Here is a 27,879-nt window from a genome sequence, read left to right on the forward strand (position 1 = left end):
CCCCCCCCACCCCCCCATCATCAGCCACTCTCATCCAGACATCCAAGACAACCATCATCAATCACAGCCCTTACTCTCTGAGCATAAGAAACTTCACCCACTCCCTGCCTGCTAGAACCAAGAGCCAGTCTCAAAGTGAACTGTACATTGTTTAATTCAATAACTGAGCTTGGTTACAGTTTTTCTCAGTCGCTTTGGTGCATTTTTCACATCATCCCTAACATGTGCAAAATAATAAGTGCATTTCTCAGAACAATTTGTACAAACTGCAATATACAATAGATATATTTCTAAAGCTAGTCAGTCACTAAAAATCCTTAGTACATCTCTCAAAAGTAAATATTAATGTCAATGATCATGTCAGTGTCATCAGAATGATAGGTCATTGAGTCATTGTTCACGAACAAGGTCATCAAAATGTTTAGGCATGTTGTCAATGTAACTGTGTACTTTTTTGACAGTATTACCTGATGTAAACTTAGGCTACAGTTTGGATGACAGTTACTGTATTGAAAGGCTGCACTTCTATGGCATATATCAATTTCAACAGTACTATTTACATATTACTGTATGTGGGTTATTGATTGAAAGAGACTGGACAGCCCAAGGAGCACAAAGGAAAAAAAACTAAATTAGAAAGAAACACAGGAAACCACCCATAAGGCACAACTTTGCCCACAGCACTGTTGTGCTGTCTCTACACATCCAGACGTTCCTGTCTGTCGGCCCACATATTCTCATCCACATCACACCGGATATTTTCCCTTCCAATGCAACGTGGAAAGAATCTTTTGGAATGCCTTATCCATCCTCTGCAGGCGTCTACTGTGATGTCCTCACATGCTGCATCCATTGCAGCCAGCAGGGTCATCTGTGTGTGGCTGACGATCGTACACCTTCCACCTCCATGCTAAAAATAACTCCTCAATTGGGTTAAGGAATGGTGAATAAGGTGGGAAGAATTCTATGAGCATCCTCGGGTGGGTCACAAACCATTGCCTTATGATGTTTGATCGATGGAAACTCACATTATCACAAATGACCACATACTCTGGCAAATCCTCTCTAAACAGACCCCTCTCATCATCAGGGATGAGAGCCCTGTAGAGAGTCTCTAAAAAGTTGAGTAGATGCTGGGTGTTGTATGGCCCTATAAGGGGGATATGGGTTAGGACACCATGCTCCGAAATAGAAGCACACATGGTCATATTTCCTCCCCTTTGGCCTGGCAAATCCACAGTAGCTCTGTGACCGATGATATTCCGACCCCGCCTTCTGCATTTGGTCAGGTTAAAGCCAGCCTCATCAACGTATACAAAGTTGTGAGAAGGTTCACTTGATTCCAACTCCATTATACGCTATATCCCAGAACACACAGTTGAATTTGTTTTGGTAAGGAAGAGTGACATAAAATGTACATATATTGCATGTTCCTTCCACAGCAATGGAAATGTGTGCAGTTTATGCTTATTGTACTATGTATCACTATAAAATGTTGCTGTAAAGTAGTTACATAGATATATGTTTTACCTGTACATACTGGTACCGTAGTTCCTTAACTCTGTCCTCATTCTTTGGAATGGTACACGGTACAGCTGTTTCATACTCATCTGGTTTCTATGCAACACCCTGTCGATGGTTGAGATGCTAACCGTATGGATGTTTTCAAAGACATCGTTGTCTTCTATAATGGTCCTTTGTATTTCCCTGAGTCTCATGGCATTGTTTGCTCGGACCATAGTGCAAATAGCCCCCTCCTGTTGAGGTGTGAAAAGGCATCCTCTGCCACCGGTTTGAGGTAATCTTGCAGTCCAATGTGGGGAAAAATGCAGTGATGCATCGCACACTTTCACATAGACAAAAACTATGCGAACACACATTTTACTGTAAAACATACAGGTGGGTGCATGTAAGGTGCAGTATGTATCTGTATAGAGTATATTTCTGTATGCTGTGAAATACAAGTGAACTACTGTAATATGAAGCATTGTAGGAAGTATACAGTATACTGCTTATATACAGTAACAGTGCACTGTACATTGGTGGACATACCTGTTCTCTCTTCGAAACATTTGAACTATTGAGGACACGGTTGATCTCCCAATATTCGGCTGCACCCTTCGACCCGCCTCAGCCATTGTAAGGCCATGATTGACAACATGGTCTACAATAGTGGCCCTTATGTCATCAGATATGCGCCTATGTCCTCTTCTGCCTCTTCCTCTGTTTTGCCTTCCACCACGCATCCTTGCTCCTCTTCTTCCTCCTCTTGGCTGTTGATCCTGTTCGTTTCCTGGTCCATCCATTATTGGAAAATTGCAACTCTGTGTTGTGGTCTGTCTATATATGCTTGCCAATTGATTCTTCATGAGATGCACCTTTGAGCAACTGGTTGATTGTTGGTTGAACTAACACTTTACATTCCTTCATGAGTAAGGGTCAATTTCACCTGCACGATTCATCAATTCACATTTTTGTACAAAAGGTCTAATAGAAATGTGTAAAACTATGCTTGACAGTTTATGACAAATAGTTCAACAATTTTGCATGTAATGGCTTATGCAAGGAACTAATGCCTAGATGTTTTGAGGGGTAAGACTATTCAACAGAGAACCATCTACTACATTTTGATCAACATGACATGAGCAAATGATAATGTGGAAAAAAGCTGACACTTCTACATTATCAATTGCAATTTGTTCAAAGGAATAAAAAATTGCTTTAATGATGTGCACAAGTGACTAGATGAGTTGGAATTTGTACAAGTAGTATCAAGAATTGCACTTTTGATCTAAGAAATGCACCAAAGCGACTGAGGAAAAACTGTAAGTGAGATCTTATATATCCATTTATTTATCCATTTACTCTTTTCAGCCATGAAATACGTAGGCTGGCGGCCGTGAGGAGTCGGCTTTCAACCAGCTTTCATGTGTTTGCCAAGAAGCAATCTCTGGGGTAGTCTAATCAAAAGAGGGAGAAGGAGACAGAGTGTGTGTGTTTGTGGAAGAGCGAGAGATGCAGATATTACTTATCTCAGTGGGCAAGGTCTCCCAGCGCTGTTACTCAGTTCAAACAACCGACCTTGAGATGAAAGGGACTCCTTTGCTCAGTACTGCCCCTTATAGCTTCCCTCTACTGCCACTAACAACGTAGCTTCCTCCAACCCTAGCGTCCATCCATAGCTTCAATCTGCCACTGAGCATGATCCCTCCATCCCCAGTCATTCCTTCCTTTAATTTGAAGTCTCTCCCTACTCTGTTGTGCCAATTGGGCTCCAGGTAGATATAATTTTACATTACATTTTACATTTAAGTCATTTAGCAGACGCTCTTATCCAGAGCGACTTACAAATTGGTGCGTTCACCTTATGACATCCAGTGGAACAGCCACTTTACAATAGTGCATCTAAATCTTTTAAGGGGGGGGTGAGAAGGATTACTTTATCCTATCCTAGGTATTCCTTAAAGAGGTGGGGTTTCAGGTGTCTCCGGAAGGTGGTGATTGACTCCGCTGTCCTGGCGTCGTGAGGGAGTTTGTTCCACCATTGGGGGGCCAGAGCAGCGAACAGTTTTGACTGGGCTGAGCGGGAACTGTACTTCCTCAGTGGTAGGGAGGCGAGCAGGCCAGAGGTGGATGAACGCAGTGCCCTTGTTTGGGTGTAGGGCCTGATCAGAGCCTGGAGGTACTGAGGTGCCGTTCCCCTCACAGCTCCGTAGGCAAGCACCATGGTCTTGTAGCGGATGCGAGCTTCAACTGGAAGCCAGTGGAGAGAGCGGAGGAGCGGGGTGACGTGAGAGAACTTGGGAAGGTTGAACACCAGACGGGCTGCAGCGTTCTGGATGAGTTGTAGGGGTTTAATGGCACAGGCAGGGAGCCCAGCCAACAGCGAGTTGCAGTAATCCAGACGGGAGATGACAAGTGCCTGGATTAGGACCTGCGCCGCTTCCTGTGTGAGGCAGGGTCGTACTCTGCGGATGTTGTAGAGCATGAACCTACAGGAACGGGCCACCGCCTTGATGTTAGTTGAGAACGACAGGGTGTTGTCCAGGATCACGCCAAGGTTCTTAGCGCTCTGGGAGGAGGACACAATGGAGTTGTCAACCGTGATGGCGAGATCATGGAACGGGCAGTCCTTCCCGGGAGGAAGAGCAGCTCCGTCTTGCCGAGGTTCAGCTTGAGGTGGTGATCCGTCATCCACACTGATATGTCTGCCAGACATGCAGAGATGCGATTCGCCACCTGGTCATCAGAAGGGGGAAAGGAGAAGATTAATTGTGTGTCGTCTGCATAGCAATGATAGGAGAGACCATGTGAGGTTATGACAGAGCCAAGTGACTTGGTGTATAGCGAGAATAGGAGAGGGCCTAGAACAGAGCCCTGGGGGACGCCAGTGGTGAGAGCGCGTGGTGAGGAGACAGATTCTCGCCACGCCACCTGGTAGGAGCGACCTGTCAGGTAGGACGCAATCCAAGCGTGGGCCGCGCCGGAGATGCCCAACTCGGAGAGGGTGGAGAGGAGGATCTGATGGTTCACAGTATCGAAGGCAGCCGATAGGTCTAGAAGGATGAGAGCAGAGGAGAGAGAGTTAGCTTTAGCAGTGCGGAGCGCCTCCGTGATACAGAGAAGAGCAGTCTCAGTTGAATGACTAGTCTTGAAACCTGACTGATTTGGATCAAGAAGGTCATTCTGAGAGAGATAGTGGGAGAGCTGGCCAAGGATGGCACGTTCAAGGATTTTGGAGAGAAAAGAAAGAAGGGATACTGGTCTGTAGTTGTTGACATCGGAGGGATCGAGTGTAGGTTTTTTCAGAAGGGGTGCAACTCTCGCTCTCTTGAAGACGGAAGGGACGTAGCCAGCGGTCAGGGATGAGTTGATGAGCGAGGTGAGGTAAGGGAGAAGGTCTCCGGAAATGGTCTGGAGAAGAGAGGAGGGGATAGGGTCAAGCGGGCAGGTTGTTGGGCGGCCGGCCGTCACAAGACGCGAGATTTCATCTGGAGAGAGAGGGGAGAAAGAGGTCAGAGCACAGGGTAGGGCAGTGTGAGCAGAACCAGCGGTGTCGTTTGACTTAGCAAACGAGGATCGGATGTCGTCGACCTTCTTTTCAAAATGGTTGACGAAGTCATCTGCAGAGAGGGAGGAGGGGGGAGGGATATATTTTGCTCGGCTTGATTTGTTATACCAGTGTTTCTCAGTATGGGGCTGCACTGCCGTGTGCATCCCGCGGGACCTGTAGTCCCCGACAGATCATAGCAGCGCGGTTGGCATTTGTCATGCTGTGGGCGGTTAGACAAGACAACTTTGGGATGAAAACATGCTACAGTCCCACGGATTATTTTGGAAAGGTTGTCTTTCTGTGTTGTATGTGTTATCTATTGTATAAAAAAAATAAAAACAACTTTTTGTGTCACAGTTCACAAACTCTTCTAGGCTAATTCTGCTTCAAGTTCAGTTAGCCTCTCTCTCCTCGTTTTTGTTGGGCGCACGAGAACAAATGCGCCCATGTGTGGTCTCAATTCAATAGCCTGTAGCCTATATGCATGGGCGAAGAAGCACGGCGCCGTTGTCTTTCCTTGGGGAATGACTTCCTAAATAGGATAGGCTATAGTTTAGGCTCCGACATTGACTGGAAATAAGCATTGGTGACGCATTAATTTGTCTGCCTGCGAATCGTCCTGCTTCTTTTCAAGTTATGCTAAGGTAGGTTATTTTCGAAACGGTTAGTCTTTCTGTTTTGTATGCTATGTGTTATCTAAATTGCTGGGACCGGGGATGCAAAGCAAGCTGTGTCCCACACACCTACATTGCGGGACTGGGGCCAGATTTGGGACCAGTTCTTGCGGGTGGGAGACGGACGAGAAGTCTGCAGGAGCGGGCGGGCGCAGTAAGAAAAGTCGTGGGCGGGAATTAAGTCCGGCAAAAGAATGCACTTTTTCTTCTTCTTTTTTTCAACTAATCAACTCATCATCAAGGACCAGGATTCACAGGATTCACAGAAACAGGGCCAAGATTGGGAGACACTGTCTCATATAGTTGTTACTTCCTAAAGCCTCTCTCTCTCTCGGGTCCCGTTCCGCTCCTTTTAGGTGGACATGAACTTCATGAAGAAGATTCCTCCGGGCGCCGAGGCGTCCAACGTGCTGGTAGGGGAGGTGGACTTCCTGGAGAGGCCCATCATCGCCTTCGTACGCCTGTCCCCCGCCGTCCTCATCACGGGGCTCACGGAGGTGCCCGTGCCCACCAGGTAGGTACACTACATCTCCACACCCACTCTTTCCCTGCTCTTTCTCTGTCTAACCTGCTGGTCCTAGGTTTTATTCATGCACCTGCTCCCCTACCAGTAGCCGAAACCATTTCTATTTGGAGCCATAAGTCCTATCACCGAATATACTAAATTATGTTGGGTTCTGAATCAAATACTTTGTATCTGCCTCTACCTGGCCAACTACATTGCGTTGAGTCTAATGCCTGCAAATGGTTTGTGTCCCCTACAGGTTTTTGTTTCTGCTGTTGGGTCCACACGGGAAAGGCCCTCAGTACCATGAGATTGGCAGATCCATGGCCACACTAATGACAGATGAGGTGAGAGGACGGGAGATGTTTTACGTGCTGCTGTTTGTGCAGTTATCCTTATAGTCTTATGAAGATTAGTAACATTCAGTCATAAACATGAATTAGCTTCCCCTCCCCCCACATGCATAGAATAGACTAACTCATTTGTGTAACTTTTTCCCTTTAGGGGGGGTGGATCTTTAGGTGTGGCGTTCAGACGAGATCAATTTTAAGATCAAAACGTAAAAGCTATACTCTTTCCTGCATTTCTCTGTAGATATTCCATGATGTGGCGTACAAGGCCAAAGATCGGATGGACCTTCTGTCTGGGATAGATGAATTTCTGGACCAGGTGACAGTCCTGCCCCCAGGAGAATGGGACCCCTCGATACGAATCGAACCCCCCAAGAACGTCCCATCGCAGGTGAGGGTCTAAGTCGACATATATAAACAGAAACAGAAAATCAACATGTCTGAAGCCGAACCTGATTTTAGACGATTGTTCACGTCGTGCTCTTCAATCTTGGTCCTGGAGACCCACAAGGGGTTTTGTTTCAGTCTAGCAACGAGCACACTTGATTAAATGAATCAAGGGCTTGATGATTAGTTGAATCAGATGTGTTGGAAACATAGTCTACCCTGTACCACCTGTGGGTGTCCAGGTTTGAAGAGCACTGGCTCTCCTATGGCGTTTCCATGATGTGTATGACTGTGCCTCCTGGTGGCAGTAGAGGATATAACAGCCCTGTAATAACTTAGTCATGCGTGCATGTATTTTTGTATGGGTGGCCACAGCGGGAATCAAACCCATGACCCTGGCGTGGCCAACTCCATGCTCTACCATCTGAGCCAAACCTATAATGGCTCTCTCACTTGTAGTTGAAGAGGAAGATTCCCTCCCAGCCCAACGGGTCGCCCTCACCCTCTGGGGAGATGTTGAAGGAGGAGGATGAAGGCCACGGAGCTGGGCCCGAGTTGCAGAGAACCGGACGGTGAGCAATACATATTAATTTATAGCGGAGGTTTCCGGGACACAGATTAAGCTTAATTCTGGACCTAAAAGCATTGTCAATGGAGATTCCCCACTTTTTATTCCAGGACTAGGCTTAATCTGTGTCTGGGGAAACTGCCCCATAGAGAAGAGTTGATTAGGGTAAATCTCAAATGACACCCTATTTCTTACATAGAGTTGTGATCAACAGTAGTGGACTACCATACATGTGGAATAGGGTATCATTTGAGACACTGCCTAAGACTTTTCTTTTCAGTGGTGGGCCGTCAGGGCCAGCAAGGCATTCTCTGCTGGCCTAAACATCATCAGAATACAATTTTTTTAAAATATATTTTCCCACAAATATGTATTAAATTATTCCCCAGAGTAAGAGTTCTACTCTTCATTTCATAGCTTTCCTCTTGGTTGCACTGCTTCCAGCCCCACGTTGAGATTTAGAGGGCTGGTCTTTATGTTAGATCTTTTATCCAATCATATTCAGCCATCATGTGTTGCCAGAGGTCTAAAATCTGCCCTCAGGCCTTCGGCATCAACAGTGCGGGCGCTTGTAGCTTAAAGTGAATGGAAATGAAAATTTAGTGTCAACCAATCAGCTTTAGAGTTGGCTATTGTACGCCTGCTGGCTGGCTCCAGTGTTACACAGGAGCCAGCTAGCAGGCGTAGTGCGTGCACGTCTTTTGATTGGATTACCAATATTGAGAGGCAGGTCCTATGGGCGGGTCTATGCAGAACCTCAGAACTAGGAAACTGAATTTGATAAACGAATTAATTTGCGTACTACTAAGCTGTTTTTTCAACCCACAATGGCGGAAGGAGGAGAAGATATCGATTTGGTCGAGGATATAATTATAACGCCATTCTCAAGACTAACTTTTCAAGAAAAGTTAGACATTGTAAGGAGAGGTCGCCCGACGCCGACGCTACAAAGCCTGTCACAGGCGGGAAAGGGGTTCGTTCGCCACTTTCAAAGTTCCAACTACGAGCGCTATCAATGGCTCACAGGCTCCGAGAAGCACTGCAAACTGTGCTGCTGGGAATGCCTATTATTACAATTGAGCGAGAGAGGCGCAGGTTCAGTCAAATCTACGATGACACCCAGTTCACCCAGCGCACGTAGAGGCCCAGCACAAGGAGACCCATACTACCAACAACTCCACAGCAATATTCTGGACAACATTCTATGCCAGATACGAAACACGTTTCAAGACCCCAAAAAAGTAATGTTTCTCTCCCTCCTGGACCCCCAGCACTTTCAGACCTACCTGGAAAAAATTCCCGCAAACAGCCTTCTCCAGCATAACAGAGAGTCACGGAAAGTCCCTCTGATCTCCTTGATTTCCTTAAGTAGAAAAATCTGAATGAGGACATGGGGCAACTTTACACATTGGCATGTGTGACAGTGACTATCCCTGTGTCCACGGCTTCTGTCAAGCGGTCATTCTCGGCCTTAAAGCGAATCAAAACGTATTCCAGAAATGCTACTGGACAGACTCGGCTTTCAGCATTAGCCTCCATGTCGATAGAAAAGGACTTATTGGTGGAACTAAAACACACAGATAGACTGTACAACAGAGTCATTGAAGTCTTCTTGAGGAAAGAAAGGAGGATGGATTTTGTGTTCAAATAATCCGTCTTTGGTGTGTAGGCATACAATGCATTTGATTTTTTATTAAATGTGTATGTATGTTTCGCATTTTATTTCGTTAATATTAAATAACCTATATATTAACAAAATAAAATGGCAAATAGCCTATGTTGCAAATGATTTGTTTTTTTCCCTTTTATTTTCAGTGAATAGTTATGTGTCTTTATCATCACGGTGAAACTGCTTTGGGTGCGACGCAACGCCTGGTTATACTGCGTTTCTGAATAAATGTATAGTGTCCAGAGCCATGGCATCATAATGATGGTAATAAGAGGTGGATTAATTCGGGTGGGACTTTGTAGGACCTCACTGAAGGCCCAGGCCCCAGGCCCACGGCACGCCACTGTTTAAAAAAAATACTATGGTATGACATAGGCAATAGGTCGTAAAACTGTTTTTTTTAACAGTTTTGATGTCAGAAATAAAACTGCTTTTTATTCTTGATGAAATGCATTAAACACGTATAAGGTAATCCAGTATTGAAACTGTTTATGAAGGCCAAAATGAATAGCATACAATGCCCACATACTGTGACATTGCCAATGCACTGCACACGTTACAGTTACGATGCTGACATAAGTAAATACTCCGGTTCTCCCTGGGTGAAAGCCTCTGAGATCGCGTGGCTGGTAGAGTGTGATTATTTGTGATCTCACTCCCCCAGGACACACACACCTCGAAGACTGGGCACTGCATTATTTACCCTTCCGCAGATCTACTCTCGGCGTGCTGCTATAAAAAGCAGCATGCCGGCAGAGAACGACAGAGAGAGGTAGAGGGGGGGAAGGAGGGATAAAGAGCATTAGAGAGAGAGAGAGAGAGAGAGACTAAGGTAGAGATAAGGGATAGTCTTTACGGGGTGTTATGCAGTCCCTGAACACACAAAGGGGTGGTGACTTAGACCTGAGAGTGGTGGGTTGAGTGTGTGTGTGAGGTAGGAACCTGGGTGTGAATGGGTTGAGTGGTATCTGGGTCAGAGAGCAGGAGTGTGTCCAACCCCGGTGGGAAACTAATAGGGTTCGCCTCAGCAAGGAACCTAGCTCTAAGCATCACAGTTAGGAAATGACCATTAACCAAAGATCTCTAAAATGTCTTGTAGGAAGTGTCCAAAAATGTGTACCACATTTGGGGGTTCCAAATTTATTTTCTGGCAGACCCTATTGATGGTAGTGTTGTCACGATACCAGAATTTTGACTTCGATACCAGGTTTAGTATCATAATACTCAATATCAATACTCGATACCAAGGCAAAAAAAGTGTATTAGCTAAAGTCACAGAATAACCTTTGGGCATCTTTTGAGTTTTTGTCGTGCTTTGTGTGAAGGAAGTTCTAACTTCTAGCACAGATGTAATGGTAGGCTGACTTTCGCCTAAAATCCTTCTGCAAAACCATACATGAGCATATAAACATTTTACAATTAAACTGTTTTAAAATGTAATTTGATACATATCAGGGTAAATTTACTCATCCATGGTCATAATATTGGGTCAAATTATACTGAACAAAAATATAAAAGCAACAGTTTCAAAGATTCTATACCCACCGCACTCTATTCGCAACGTTGACATCAGCAAACCATGTGCCCACACGACACCATACACGTGGTCTGCGGTTGAAAAATCTGTGGCATTGTGTTGTGTGACTAAACTGCACATTTTAGAGTGGCCTTTTATTGTCCCCAGCACAAGGTGCACCTGTGTAATGATCATGCTGTTTAATGAGGTTCTTGATATGCCACACCTGTCAGGTGGATGGATTTGCTTACTGCCCCAATAGATCCACAGACGATGCAATCGCCATCGCACTGCACACTGTCCTATCCCATCTGGACAAAAGGAATACCTATGTAAGAATGCTGTTCATTGACTGTAGCTCAGCATTCAACACCATAGTACCCTCCAAGCTCATCATTAAGTTCGGGGCCCTGGGTCTGAACCCCGCCCTGTGCAACTGGGTCATGTTCTTCGTGACGGGCCACCCCCAGGTGGTGAAGGTAGGAAACAATACCTCCACTTTGCTGATCCTACACACAGGGGCCCCACAAGGGTGTGTGCTCAACCCCCTCCTGTACTCCCTGTTCACCCATGACTGCGTGGCCATGCACGCCTCCAACTCAATCATCAAGTTTGCAGATGACACAACAGTAGTAAGCCTGATTACCAACAACGACGAGACGGCCTACAGGGAGGAGGTGAGGGCCCTGGGAGAGTGGTGAAAGGAAAATAACCTCCCACTCATTGTCAACAAAAGAAAGGAGCTGATCGTGGACTTCAGGAAACAGCAGAGGGAGCACGCCCCCTATCCACATCGACGGGACCGCAGTGGAGGAGGTGGAAAGCTTCAAGTTCCTCAGCGCACATGACGATCTGAAATGGTCCAGCCACACAGACAGTGGCAACAGCACGTCTTCAACCTCAGGAGGCTGAAGAAATTTGGCACAAACTTTTACAGATGCACAATTGAGAGCATCCTATCGGGCTGTATCACCGCCTGGTACGGCAACTGCACCCCCCGCAACCGCAGGGCTCTCCAAAGGGTGGTGCGGTTTGCCCAATACATCACCGGGAGCAAACTACCCATCCTCCAGGACAACTACGCCACCCAATGTCACAGGAAGGCCAAAAAGATTTTCAAGGACATCAACCTCCCGAGCCACGGCCTGTTCACTCCGCTATCATCCAGAAGGCGAGGTTAGTACAGGTGCATCAAAGCAGGGACCGAGAGACTGAAAAACAGCTTCTATCTCAAGGCCATCAGACCTTGTTATATAGCCATCACTAGCCAGCTTCCACCTGGTTATGAGACCCTGCACCTTGGAGGCTGCTGCCCTATATACATAGACTTGGAATCACTTTAATAATGGAACAATAGTCACGTTAACTTCTCTGGGATATGTGGGACGCTACCTTTCCACCTCGCCAACAGCCAGTGAAATTGCAGGGCGCCAAATTCAAAACAACAGAAATCCCATAATTAAAATTCCTCAAACATACAAGTATTATACACCACTTTAAAGATAAACTTCTTGTAAATCCAGCCACAGTGTTCGATTTCAAATAGGCTTTATGGTGAAAGCACACTTAACGATTATGTTAGGTCAGCACCTAGTCACAAAAAACATACAGCCATTTTCCAAAGAAGGAGAGGTGTCACAAAAGTCAGAAATTTGATGATCTTCATCAGATGGCACTCACAGGACTTCATGTTACACAATAAATGTGTGTTTTGTTCAATAAAGTTAATCTTTATGTCCAAAAACCTCATTTGAAATTGGTGTGTTATGTTCAGAAATGCATTGTCTCAAACAAACATCCAGTGAAAGTGCAGAGAGCCACATCAAATTGCAGAAATACTCATAATAAACATTGGTAAAAGATACATGTGTTATGCATGGAATTATAGACAAACTTCTCCTTAATTGAACCGCTGTGTCAGATTTCATAAAGGCTTTACGGGGAAAGCACACCTTGCGATTATGTTAGGTCAGCACCTAGCCACAGAAAACCATACAGCCATTTTCCAAAGAAGGAGAGGTGTCACAAAAGTCAGAAATAGCGTTATAAATATTCACTTACCTTTGATGATCTTCATCGGAATGCACTCCCAGGAATCCCAGTTCCACAATAAATGTGTGTTTTGTTCGATAAAGTCCATCATTTATGTCCAAATACCTCCTTTTTGTTTAGCCCAATAATCGAAATGCTCAATGCGCGATTGCTTAGCTCAGACGGAAAGTCCAAAAAGTTATATTACAGGTCGTAGAAACATGTCAAACGATGTATAGAATCAATCTTTAGGATGCTTTTATCATAAATCTTCAATAATGTTTCAACCGGACAATTCCTTTGTCTTTAGAAATTAAAAGCTACCTGTCACGGCCACGCGCATGATTTGGCTCATGGCATTCTGCCAGACACCTGACTCAAACAACTCTTATTCTCTCCCCCTTCACAGTAGAAGCCTGAAACAAGGTTCTAAAGACTGTTGACATCTAGTGGAAGCCTTAGGAAGTGCAATATGACCCCATAGACACTGTATATTCGATAGGCAATGACTTGAAAAACTACAAATCTCAGATTTCCCACTTCCTGGTTGGATTTTTCCTCAGGTTTTTGCCTGCCATATGAGTTCTGTTATACTCACAGACATCATTCAAACAGTTTTAGAAACTTTTTCTATCCAAATCTACTAATTATATGCATATTCTAGCTTTTGGGCCTGAGTAGCAGGCAGTTTACTCTGGGAACCTTATTATCCAAGCTCCTCAATACTGCCCCCCGTCCCAAAGAAGTTAACAATGTTTAAATAATGTTTACATACTGCTTTACTCATCTCATATGTATATACTGTATTCTATTCTACTGTATTTTAGTCAATGCCACTCCGACATTGCTCAATCTAATATTTATATATTTCTTAATTCCATTCTTTTACTTTTAGATTTGTGTGTATTGTTGTGAATTGTTAGATACTACTGCACTGTTGGAGCTAGAAACACAAGCATTTCACTACACCCGCAATATCATCCGTGTATGTGACCAATACAATTTGATTTGATTTATTTATCTTGGAAAAGGATACATTTCTCACTTACAGGGATTTAAACAACTTTGTGGACAATTTGAGAGATACAAGCTTTTTGTACGTATGGAACATTTCTTCGATCATTTATTTCAGCTCATGAAACATGGGACCAACACTTTACATGTAGCGTACATGTAGTGTACTGAGCTGAGACAAAAGATACCAGAAATGTTCCATGGTATGTGCAGGCATAAGCTATGGTTAACGAACACAATTGCATTTTATTGATGGTAATTTCAATGTACAGATATACGGTAACAAGATCCTGAGGCCCATTGTGAGGCTGTAACGGGGTGCGTACTCGCGGCAGAGAAGTCAGGCCCAAGAGAGCGAAAACTGATTTACAACATAATAAACATAAAAACCACCGTAAACAGAACAATCAATGAATGGGTCAAACAAAACCCGGTATCCACCAGCATAACGTACACAAGCACTACAAGAAACAATTACAGACAAGGACATGGGGGGAAACAGAGGGTTAAATACACAACATGTAATTGATGGAATTAAAACCAGGTGTGAGGGAAGACAAGACAAATCAATGGAAAATGAAAGGTGGATCGGCGATGGCTAGAAGGCCGGTGACGTCGACCGCCGAACGCCGCCCGAACTAGGAGAGGGACCGACTTCGGCGGAAGTCGTGACAGAGGCCCATTTCCTTCAAGGTATCTGTGACCAACAGATGCGTATCTGTATTCCCAGTCATGTGAAATCCATAAATTAGGGTCTAATTAAATGATTTCAATTGACTGATTTCCTTTATTGAAATGTAACTCGGTAAGAAATTAGAAATTGTGGCATGTTGCCTTTATATTTTTGGTCAGTATAATTTGTCGAACTGGAACGCCAAACGCGCTGAAAAGTTAGGCTGCTGGCCCAGTCGACATATTACTAGACAGGCTTGATCATCTCAGTCAGTGTTACGACGTGAGACACATTCGGTAGAAGAACCGAAAAGTACTGAACCGTTTCTCATGTTACAGTATCAGAAAGTACCTAGGTTTTGGTGTAAGTTATCTGTGGGTCCTAACAAATCTCTGGGAGCCCTATAGACCCAAAAGAGTTATCTCGGTGTCCAATAATGTGTTCCCACTGGGCACAGACGTCAATAACGTCTATTCCACGTTGGCTCAATGTAATTTCATTGAAATGGCGTGGAAAATGTTGACTCAACAGGTGTGCCCCGAGTGGGTTGTATGGTCCCCTGTATGGTCCAAAAAACCTAATCCAGAAGTCTACGGATGTAATCTGGGATTCATCTGGGATACTTCACCACGCGAGTATAATGCTGCTACTTTAATTAGCCCGCTGTAAAGCGTTGTGGTTTTTCCCCTTCCTCTAGGATCTTTGGAGGCCTGGTGATGGATATAAAGCGGAAGGCCCCGTTCTACTGGAGCGACATCCGGGACTCGTTGAACCTGCAGTGTCTGGCCTCCATCCTGTTCCTCTACTGCGCCTGCATGTCCCCTGTCATCACCTTCGGGGGGCTGCTGGGAGAGGCCACTAAGGGCAACATAGTGAGTGGGTCCTTGTCCAAGAGTGTCACTCCGATTACAGCAGTCTGTCTTCTATCTGTGCTGTATCCCTTAATGTATGCAAGTCACTCAGCTGCCTGGTTGAACTGGTTTAACCAGGCTACAAGTCAATGTAAGCCTTGCACTAATTATGTATAGGTTTACCAAAAGGTCTTACCCTATTTGCTTATTACTATATACAAATATCACTAAAAGCATATACGATTCATATCACTGTAAGCAAATCGGATGTGGTTAGACAGTGTCCCTCTTCCTCACTGCGAGCTACTCAATATACTGTCTCTATGTTTTGATCCTGACAATGAGCTACACACACAAAAACCCTACAGTAACTCCAGAGGGAGACTGTTGGCATAGCTAGCGTCAGCGTGCCGGGGTGTGTGATGCGTCTGAGTAAACTCACTAGAAGGCCAGTGGCGGAGGGATACAAGTACCAACAAGCCGACGGGGTGGAAGGAGTAAAGCAGTTTGTCTACACTGTCTGATGCTAGGCAGCCTGAGCTGGAATGTGGCTTTAAACTGATGTGCTATGTTATGTGGGGTGTTCTGTCCGCTTTGCCTTATTCCCCTTAGTCTCTCCCTTTCTCTGGTTTCCTCTTATGTATTTACCACCTCCTCCTCTTCTCACCCCTTCTTCCCCTCCCTCTCTTCTTTTGTTACAGAGTGCCATAGAGTCTCTGTTTGGGGCATCCCTCACAGGAGTGGCCTTCTCTCTGTTTGCGGGGCAGCCCCTCACTATACTGGGCAGTACGGGGCCTGTCCTAGTTTTCGAGAAGATCCTCTTCAAGTTTTGCAAGTGAGTGCTAAACCATATCCTGGTTTCACTTTCATTTGCACTGTGGCCCTCTGGTGGTAACAACCTGCAAGTACAAGCTCACCTGCCATTTGGGGATTTCTAATTTGTTTCTGATTACATTTACATTTAACATTTAAGTCATTTAGCAGACGCTCTTATCCAGAGCGACTTACAAATTGGTGCTTTCACCTTATGACATCCAGTGGAACAGCCACTTTACAATAGTGCATCTAGGTCTTTTAAGGGGGGGGGGGAGGGGGAGAAGGATTACTTTATCCTATCCTAGGTATTCCTTAAAGAGGTGGGGTCAGTTACTGATCAGTAACTCCCTGAGTTTTATGTACTGCATACATGCACAGTAAATCAAGTGCCTGGAGTTTTTCTTGGTCAAGTCACATGGTCAGGAAAAACGCAGGGCCATAACTAGTTATGAAAGAAGTTGGGACAGGTTCAAGGTCGTTCATTGATGAATCCTCAATCATTTCATAAGGCATGGTCCGGTCCGAGTGATGGCTCCTCCCCTACAACTCACATAACCTCTATGCTTTGAGCTCACTGCTTGCAGTACCTAATAAGATATGAATGTGAAAGTACACTGAAAACATCCAAAATGCATTATATATAAAGCCAATTTGTAAGTCGCTCTGGATAAGAGCGTCTGCTAAATGACTTAAATGTAAATGTAAATGCTAAAATCTAGTACAATGCTTTGTAAAGTTGATATTGAGGTTAAATAAAGTGTGCTTTCTTAATTTACCTAATTTTTCTAACCTTTGCTTTAGATAAAATCAAGACATCAATATTCTTGTTATGTTTTCTTATATGAAAAATCTTAAATTTGCAGCTCACTTTGAGCAAATTCGTAATTTGCGATTAATCGCAGAGAATCCTGCGAGTTAACTCGACTACATTGTTTAATGATTTGACAGCCCTGCTATTGAATCTCAAACTCCTCTCCTCTCCTACCCAGGGACTACGGCCTGTCCTACCTGTCTCTGAGGACCAGCATCGGCCTGTGGACGGCCTTCCTCTGCCTGGTCCTGGTGGCCACAGACGCTAGCTCCCTGGTCTGTTACATCACCCGCTTCACAGAGGAGGCCTTCGCCGCGCTCATCTGCATCATCTTCATCTACGAGGCCCTGGAGAAGCTCTTCCACCTGGGGGAACACTACCCCGTCAACATGCACAACGAGCTGGACAACCTCACCCTCTACTCGTGAGTCTGGGTTAGGGAGCCTCGGTGGAGGGCAAAAGCCGCGGGAAGTGGGCGCTGCCATTTTTCCGTTGCCTTAAAAAATAAAATAAAAATAAACGTTTTGATCGCTGACTGATCACACATTTTATTCAGGAAATGTACCTTTTCTATTTGGATTGCAGTGTTTTAGATGATATTACCACTGACTCGCGCCCCAAAGATGGAAAAGGGGAAATTATGGTTGTGTGGGGAGTGTGAGGCATGGAGTGTGTAAGATTTCTTCTCTTGACTCAGGTGTCAGTGTTCTCCACCGGCCAACGCCTCCACTGAAATCTTGCAGATGTGGAACCAGACAGGACACACACCAGACACTATCTCCTGGAACAGTCTCAACGTATCGGTCAGTCAGAGGACACACACAAGGAACACACACACTGCAAAAACATCTGTTGAGCCTGTGTATTTCTCTGACCCTTTTACTCTCTCTGCCAGATGTGTAACCTGCTCCATGGAGAGTTTTCTGGTTCTGCCTGTGGTCACCACGGCCCCTATATCCCAGATGTCCTCTTCTGGTCCATCATCCTCTTCTTCACCACCTTCTTCCTCTCCTCCTTCCTCAAGGAGATCAAGACCGAGCGATACTTCCCTACAAAGGTGTGTTATTCACTTGCAATCAGGGCGTACAGCTATTGTGTGTGTGTCTGTGTGTGTGTGTGTCTGTGTGTGTGTGTGCGCGCGTCCGTGCACGTGTCTGCGTGGGCGTGTTCATGTTCCTCTAAAAGTTTCATTGTGCTGCAACAACATTCACAGTTAATTTCAAGGTCATCACCTTCCTCCCACACAATGTGTCCCGCGCTTTGCCATCACCGTTATCTACTGTGTGTGGGTGTTCCCACTGAGTGAATTATAATGGCTTTGTTGTTTACATACGACCGTGTTTGTGCAATGTCCTTATCACGGGTTGTGCAGGTGCGCTCCACCATCAGTGACTTTGCCGTGTTTCTGACCATTATGATCATGGTGCTGGTGGACTATCTGATGGGCATCCCCTCTCCTAAACTCAACGTACCCGACCGCTTTGAGGTAGGACTCTTTTGATATTGTATTTCTGTGTAGGCATTCAAAAGACGCTGTACTGCCTGCCATAGGGCATACTGATAATGTCAACATGTCATGTGATGCTGATGACAGCAATGATATATATATATCCTGGGCTGATACTCGAGGCAGTAAGTGATAGTAGTCAGCTAATGTGGAAACTGGCCTATTCAGATCTGTCTAGCGCAATGGGGTGACTTTCTTTTAGCCTTAGCGTTGAAGCTAACTCTCTGCCCTGCTGCAGCCCACCTCCAAGCACCACGGCAGGCTGTCTAGTGTAAATGCGATAGCTAGCTACTAGCCTTAGCATTATAGCCAAAAATCTATCAAAGTCACACAGGATACAGTCAAGTGTACACAGGACAATGTAATGTACAATGGAAAGCATCACGAAGGACCACACACAACCCAGCCACGGACCGTTCACTCATCTACCGTCTGGCAGACGGTATCGGAGCATCGGGTGTTGGACCATTAGGCTCAGAGATAGTTTTTATCCACAAACCAAACATTTGAACTGGAACTGACCATTTACACTGACTCTCCATACCTGCACTCACTCAGTCACTCACTCACTAAGTCACTCACTCACTAAGTCACTCACTCCACTCACTCAGTCACTCACTCACTAAGTCACTCACTCACTAAGTCACTCACTAACACAAGCCCACACATATGCAGATACGAACACATACACACACACACACACACACACACACACACACACACACACACACACTGCTGCTATTGGACTTCTGTTTAATATTGCACAACACACTTCATATCTCCCTTCCCCGGCACACGTGTAAATATTGTAATGTGCCTTCCTTATATTTATACCTCTGCTAAATTTGTATTCAATGTTTTTTGTAGCTTCTATTGAGCTTCTATTCTTTTTATACATTTGCATTACTTCATTATTTTCTATTCTTATTGTTGTCGCATTGTCGAGAGGGGAACCTGCAAGCATTACATTGTACTGTTTACACCGTGTGTTCCTGCGCATATGACAAATAAACTTAACTCGAACACTATAGCCTGACTGCCATTATAGTTTAAAAGCTAACTCTATGCTCTGGGTCTACAGCCTACCTCCAAGCATCGCGGCTGGCTGATCTCCCCGCTGGGCACCAACCCCTGGTGGACCCTGCTGGTGTCGGCACTGCCCGCTCTGCTCTGCACCATCCTCATCTTCATGGACCAGCAGATCACCGCCGTCATCATCAACCGCAAGGAGCACAAGCTCAAGGTGAGCGAGCGCTAGTTTACGGCATAGACGTCCGTAGTCTCCATTTCCACTGTTAAGGTGAGGTGGAACAGACACATTTCTTACAATGTTCTGTCTCCTAGTACTGTCCATTATATTAACATTCACCGGGTTGAATGTAGCTAGTGTTTTCATGAAGCGTATTCACGGTGTAAAATTTGGTGCTCCCGACTACTAGAATCACTTTTTTTTATCCTCTTCTTTCCCCCCCTTCTTCTCCGTCATGTAGAAAGGCTGTGGCTACCATCTGGACCTGCTGGTGGTGGCGGTAATGCTGGGGGTTTGCTCCATCATGGGCCTGCCCTGGTTCGTAGCCGCCACCGTGCTCTCCATCTCCCACGTCAACAGCCTCAAGGTTGGCAAGCCTGCTGCTGTCTTTTGTTTATTCGTTATAGGTCAGCGGTGTAAAACGCAATTCCTGGAGGGCAGAGTGTCTGCGTTTATTAAATGTTCTTCTCCTCCCTTGTACTTCGCTGATCAATTAAGGTCATCAATTAGTTAGGGACTGCTCTCACCTGGTTGTCTAGGTCTTAACGGAACATATTGATAGGAAATGACAAAGACCAGCAGACATTCGGCCCTCCGGGTATTAAGTTTGACACCTCTGTTGTAAGTGATTAGTTGTGGTTTTGGCTTTTTTTCTCTTGAGTATAATCGACATTCGTCTAATGTGATGGAATCAAACCTAAAGGTGGAGTCGGGCTGCTCGGCGCCAGGAGAACAGCCCAAGTTCCTGGGCATCAGAGAGCAGAGGGTCACCGGCTTCATGATATTTGTCCTCATGGGCTGCTCCGTCTTCATGACCTCCGCACTCAAGGTCACAGCTCTTTGGGTTTTAGAAAAGTATTATAAAAAAACAAGATGGATTATTAATGTATGACAATGGGTGCTGGACCCCTAATGCAATGTGAATGCTAAGCAGTTTGACTCTTAGGCGTTCACCTTACAGTTGAAATGTTGACATGGATGATTTTTTAAAAAGGGGCTTGAAATGATTATGATTATTATTATTATATACTGTATGTTCAACTTTTCTCGCCCAACCTCCAGTTCATTCCTATGCCGGTGCTGTACGGGGTCTTCCTCTACATGGGAGCCTCTTCACTCAAAGGCATTCAGGTGAGATTATATTCACTGATTAGTTGAAGATATGATCAAAGATTTTGATCTTTAGACAGTAATGCAATGCCTTGTCTGTAGTGATGAGCTTACTCTTTTTGTAATTAAACTCCTTTTGATCAAGAAAACATGTCATTCCAGTTGAACTCTTTCATTGCAAATGTGTTTCCTGACAAAAATGCGAAATGGATGATGAATGGTGCTCAGGACAATGTTCACATCTCTCTCTCCCTCTCGCTCTCTTAGTTCTTTGACCGTATCAAGTTGTTTGGTATGCCAGCCAAGCACCAGCCTGACCTGATCTACCTGCGCTACGTTCCCCTGTGGAAGGTCCATGTTTTCACCCTGGTGCAGCTCACCTGCCTCATACTGCTCTGGGTCATCAAGGCCTCCGCAGCCGCTGTCGTTTTCCCCATGATGGTAATACCCATAGAGAGAAATGTGCAATAGTAGTACTGCCATCAATCTATCTCTCCATGGTTAATATCACTCTCCACATTTACAAACAGGAGAAATGTGATATCTTGTCTACCAACAAGGGTGTTTGTAAACATGAAAATATCTAAAACCGTGTGTATGGGTCTGTGTAGTTATTTTGCCTCCTTTCTCCCTCTTAAAATATCCTGTTTTTGCTTAAAGGTGCTGGCCCTCGTCTTCATTCGGAAGCTCCTCGACTTTTTCTTTACCAAGAGGGAGCTCAGCTATCTGGACGACTTGATGCCCGAGAGCAAGAAGAAGAAAGAGGATGACAAGAAGAAGAAGGAGAGGGAGAAACGGGTAACACACAGCTGCACTTTAAAGCCATTAGCTCCTCCCGACAACATTCACTGTCTAGCACGCTAACACCACTTTCCCCCACAGAAATCAAACTAGAATCGGGCAAAGCCGCTCAGACGATGTCAATTTGACTGCACTCTCATGGGTACACTCAATTGTAATTCTCCCCTTGGTCCCAGGAGGCCCAGGCTTTATTGCTCGTAGAACAGGTGGGCGTGAATGCTGTGAAGGTCCATTATGACGCTGGGAACCTGCTCAAGATCCCAGTCAAAACGTTCTCAGGGAGGTGAGTGCCGCCCACCCGACAACAGGAGTACAATTACACAACATTACACTGGATAGATAAATGAAGGGCACACTTTTCTTTGGCTTTATCTTTGTATGACTTGATGATGTCATTTTATTAGGGTATAAAACAACAACAACAACAACAAAATCTACATCTCTACATTCTTGGTATTGCAACGTAAAGGTAACCGTGCTGATGTTAGTTCGGTAACGTGTTTTATCTTGAACAGATCGTACAGAATAATCGCTTGTACCCTCCCAGTGGATGAAGAGGCGGTAGGGGTGGGTGTCTGATACATCCAGCCCACGTGCTGAGTTTTAACCCTACTCAGTAATATACAGTAACATCAGTGAGCGCATGGCCAAAATCGTAACTTTGCTATTTACTATACCTTGTAGATGACGCCTTTTTATTGAAAACACACTCCCCTGTGTGTTGCATTTGTGTTTTCTTTTTTTTATGGGGGGGGTTGTTATGATGATACATACTGCTCCATCGTATCATGGCAAGGTAAAAAGGCTCTAACGTGAATACTAATGACTAATGTACACATTGATTACATAGAGAACTCACCCTAGACAACCATCATCCAAGTCACAATTGCCTCCAAAGCGATTGTTACATATTTTCAGTGCAAGATACAATGACAGAGAAACGCTTTGACCGAGAACTGGTGCCGAGTAGCCCTGTGTGCTTCAATCTTTTGTTTGTTTACCTTATCCATATGCATGCATGTCTGTCTCCCCTCCCTTGTTCTGTCCTGTTTTCCTCGCTGCACGTAGCTCATGTGACCTCAGCAATGTTAATATCTCTGAGGAAATGGCCAAAAGCGGGGCATGCAAAGCAGTGGCGTTGAGCGCCGACTTCGGCCCGTCTATGAAGCGTAGCCAAAGGTAGCTATGCCGACGACGACTCGCCTTTAGCTGTCACCCCTCTTCGTCCTGGAAATGGAGGAGCCTTTTTCCAGGCACCCCTCAGGTCTACTGAAATCTCATTAAGACAAGATCACTTGTAGGTCATATAATTCTATTATATTCTGTGACTATTCTAATGGACAGTAACGAATCTAATACAACTAAATAATCTACTTGATTCTGTGACTAGCACGTGAACTAATAGGTATGATAAGGACAATCTATCCATTCGTATGTAATGAGACTATTAAGATCTTGCTTTTGCTTGTGTCATAACTTGTATAATTTTCAGTTGTATGTTGTGAGATCTGAATTGTGCATGGATATTTCCATAAAACAAGAATACATTCTATTTTCCTGAATATTGTATTTGCCTACAGATATATTTGCCTACAATACATAAAAGCAAAGCGTTGAGGCTTTGCCCTGAGGTTCTTACATGTCCTGAGGATCTAACTGGGTGCTGCCATATTTGATCCTTCCGTCCTAATTATAATGGTTAAAAGGACAACATAATTGAACACATGAGCCTGCCATCTTCAAGTCTAGGGTGTTTAACAACCGTATATTCTTAGAGCATGGTATGAGCTTTGAGTTTAATTTGAGCATTGCCGTCTGACACTTTCACAGACAGCATTGCACTTACATCAGAAACACATTTCGTGCTCATCCTTGACACATTGATATCCTGGCCCAGCACAGCACAACCAGCCCATTGATGCTTCTCTTCCCATCTGTTTCCCTCCCTTACATCAGAAACACATTTCCTGCTCATCCTTGACACATTGACATCCTGGCCCAGCACAGCACAACCAGCCCATTGATGCTTCTCTTCCCATCTGTTTCCCTCCCTTACATCAGAAACACATTTCCTGCTCATCCTTGACACATTGACATCCTGGCCCAGCACAGCACAACCAGCCCATTGATGCTTCTCTTCCCATCTGTTTCCCTCCCTTACATCAGAAACACATTTCCTGCTCATCCTTGACACATTGACATCCTGGCCCAGCACAGCACAACCAGCCCATTGATGCTTCTCTTCCCATCTGTTTCCCTCCCTTGTCTCCAGCCAGGAGAAGGTCGCCTGTGTTAGAGTCAAAATGGACACTACCGAGGCAGGAGGAGAGAGTTCAGCCTTAGAGACTGCCTTGTGATCGAGGAGACCTTGTACTACCCCCACCTAACCCCACAGAGGGCCACCCTGGTACAGTGAGCAAGCTAGGACTTGAGCAGAGCAATCAGACTGGTCTCTGGAAAAGAAGCCCCTTTTGTGGGTCTTGCTGGGTCAACAGTTGAGCTCCAGTGGTCCAGTGTAGCTAAGGGGGTCTTGAGGACCCCCCAGTGCACAGAGGACTGACTTCCCGGGCAGTGGCGAGCACATTGCCGGAACATGAATGAACCAGACTCACACTGCCTACCGAAACCCCATGGGTCGAAACCCCATGTCAACCAATCATTTCCCACTCACAGCCACAGATGCCAAAGGATGGGACCACCACCGCCACACATATGCGGAATCTTCTTTAATTGTTGTGTATGCATAAATATACTTAATTGTATTATATAAGGTATATTTTCTCATGTACATTTTAAGTAATATTTTATTACCAATTAAGAGATTCACATTTGCATCCTGTTTTTTTTGGCACACGTCATGTGTGAGCTATTCTGGTCTCTGTCTACATTTTTAAAATAATATATATTTCCTTTCCAAAATGTACTATACAAAAAACAGCTACACCAGCTCCAAAAACACATCAGTCAAGCCATGATGATTCAAGTGGTTATTTCTGTGATTTCATCAGTGCAAACTGGTAACATCCTGACTTTAACACGGGTAATCTAAAACGAAACTGTTGCAAACCAAAAGAAGAATGTAGACATTCAGACGCCTTTACCCCGTAATCTTTCTCGCTTGTGAAACATTGACAACGGTTGGCGTGGCAACATCTTTTCACTGCCCCTGTACTGTATCTGTACTGTATACTCTGCAAGTTGCATTCTCAGTATTGGTATTGCTGCTCAGATCAAGTTGTTCCAACTGAGAATATTTGTTGTTGTTGTAAGTATATGTCACGGTTATGCTGTTTCTGTGGAATGGTGTGCTTTCTGTTGTATGTTTCAATGGAACATTTTCTGAAATACTAATTTAAGGTTAAGAAAGTGATGGGATGAATACTACAATAAGCACTTTAGATTTGTTTGCCAGTAGGAATTAGTGCACAGGCCTGAATTGAGTTAAAAACCATTGAATCTGAAGACCCACAGAACTGTTTGCTCAAATGTCTAGAAAAAGTTGCAACTTTGAAATCAATATGATTTCTGATTGTGGGAAGTTCTTTACACTCATCGCTTGTTTGTTACTATTCGCACAGTATTTCAATATTATAACCTATTTTGTGTATTATTGTTGGATTTATTATTCTTGGGACAATTATTTTTGATAAACAGGAAAGTGAACAAAAAAGCAATGTGCCGTTAGATTTCTTCTAAAAGCAATGAACAACATTATTCTGTGCAGTCAAATTGTATTCTCACAATATTGTACCATTTATGCTGTACAAGTTTTGGTACTTGTGTGTCACAATGTACACCGTAAAGGTAAGTTCAATATTGCACATGTCATTTTTATGCTGAAAGATATTTCCAAAAATGATCTGTAAAATGCAATTATATATTTCTCATTTGCTTAGCACACGTGCTCCTGTTTTAGCAATAATAGACGAGTTTTCAGTACAATACAATGTCTGGAGTGATGTTTCTATTGAGCTGTCTAGCGGGAGTTTGTCAAACCCCATCCACGTTGTGTGTCTCCTCTATTGACTATTAGTGTGTGGCTGATTATACAGACAATAGCTGACGTGCCTTGTGAATGCTCGCTGTTTGTCTTTTATTCATACGGTAGACATAGTGTTAATGTTCAGGTAGTGCACACACACGTGGCTCAAAATGCGTAAGAGAGACGAGCAAGCTAGGACGGCATATCGACAGGCTGTTCATCATATCTGCTGAAACGGAAGTGAAATATGAATGCGGTAGTGCTCTGAATGTTTTTGTGAAAGTCACGTCCTCCTCAACCCGACCCGACCACTAACCTGATGTATTACATGACAAATAGGAACTCATTAGTACACTTCATCATACTAATTTGTCAATAATGTACTGTATGTGTTTGTATGTCACAGACGTGGTGTTTGTTCACGAATGGTATGAACTGTAATTTTTTACATGCAATATCAGCAAATGTGCACAGAATTATTGTAACTTCAATATCACGAATGAAAATGACAGAAATCTAATGCATTTCGCCAAACACCTATCTTTTAACAAAAAGGTAAATTTGCATTGTTGCAATTTTTGTTTGAACACAATTCTAGTCAAATGTTGGCTATTTTAAGTCATTACAAATGTTGTTTTGGTATTTGTGATACTATATGTATGCAGTAGGTACAATTCATTGTAGAACACAAATGGTATTGCAGTGCAACGGATTCCATCTGTATTGTATCATCTTTACCATGAATAATATAATATGGCTCTGATCTGTACCATAGAAACAGGGTATTCTTTAGGACCATGTATTACACTGACCTCAGTCAAGCACAGAACATTCTCCTGCAATATGTTGTTGAATACAATAAGAACATGTAGGGCGGAAACTACTTTTATTTTGTAAGTGTTGATGGAAAGCAATTAAAAGTAAATGAAATGTCTATTGTTCCTCTCTGCATATTTAAGCCAAGTGCAAAGCACACCATCAGTGTGTGTACAGTACCTACGGTGAATCCCAAACCCCTGCCAACTCTCACGGAGGGCTCTCCGTTGTCGCGTGATGCTGACGAAACTCGCAGGGTGACTTCAAGAGTGGCGAAGGGATCAAATAAACCCTTCAACTCCAGGACACACCCTTGACTTGAATAATGCAATTCATGTTCCACATTTAAATAATAAAACATGCATGAAATTCAAATGAAATAATTCCCCCTGACGTTTTACACAATAAAAACCTTGGTAACAGTTAAACATTTTAATGTGGGAAGTATTTCAGATGTAGCGTGTCATGTCTCGAAAACAGACTCAAATAAATACAGGTGACTCATAATTAGGCAAGCCGACATTCATTTGTGTTAAATTGCGCAAACTCAAAAAAATGCAGTGCGTTATGGGATACCACTTCGCTCTGAAGCCGCAGTGGTGGAAAAAGCAGCCAACAAGTGCTCAGCATATGTGGGAACTCCTTCAAGACTGTTGGAAAAGCTGGTTGAGAAAATGCCAAGAGTGTGCAAAGTTGTCATCAAGGCAAAGGGTGGCTACTTTGAAGACTCTAAAATATATTTTGATTTGTTTAACACTTTTTTGGTTACTACATGATTCCATATGTGTTATTTCATAGTTTTGATGTCTTCACTATTAATCTACAATGTAGGAAATAGTGAAAAATAAAGAAAAACCTTGAATGAGTAGGTGTGAGTAGGTGTGTCCAAACTTTTGACTGGTACTGTGTATATATATTTTTAGGGGGTGGGTCAGCTTTAATATTTCAGATCGATTGTGGCTTCCATCAATGTAATTGTTTGCATAATTTCCAATACCCATATACTGTATATTTTCTGTAAATATATACACTATACAGCATATACATCAGTATGTGGATTTGGCTATTTCACCCACACCCGTTGATGACAGGTGTGAAAGATTTAGCGCACAGCCATGCAATCTCCATAGACAAACATTGGCAGTAGAATGGCCTTAATGAAGAGCTCAGTGACTTTCAACGTGGCACTGTCATAGGATGCCACCTTTTCAACAAGTCAGTTTGTCAAATTTCTGCCCTGCTAGAGCTGCCCCAGTCAACTGTAAGTGCTGTTATTGTGAAGTGGAAACGTCTAGGAGCAACAATGGCTCAGCCAGGATGTGGTAGACCACACACGCTCACAGAAAAAATCTGTCCTCGGATGCAACACTCACTACCAAGTTCCAAACTGCCTCTGGAAGCAACATCAACACAAGAACTGTTCGTTGGGAGCTTCATGAAATGGGTTTCCATGGCTGAGCAGCCGCACACAAGCCTAAGATCACGATGCACAATGC

The 27,879-nt window shown here is 44.1% G+C and overlaps 1 pseudogene; it reads left to right on the forward strand.

The window, feature by feature from the left end:
- Positions 1-26,501, forward strand: part of LOC115131758 (sodium bicarbonate cotransporter 3-like) — a 69,988-nt pseudogene extending 43,487 nt beyond the window's left edge.
- Positions 26,502-27,879: the final 1,378 nt, after the last annotated feature.

This window comes from Oncorhynchus nerka, linkage group LG7, assembly GCF_034236695.1.
Source record: "Oncorhynchus nerka isolate Pitt River linkage group LG7, Oner_Uvic_2.0, whole genome shotgun sequence".
Taxonomy (NCBI): Eukaryota; Metazoa; Chordata; class Actinopteri; order Salmoniformes; family Salmonidae; genus Oncorhynchus; species Oncorhynchus nerka.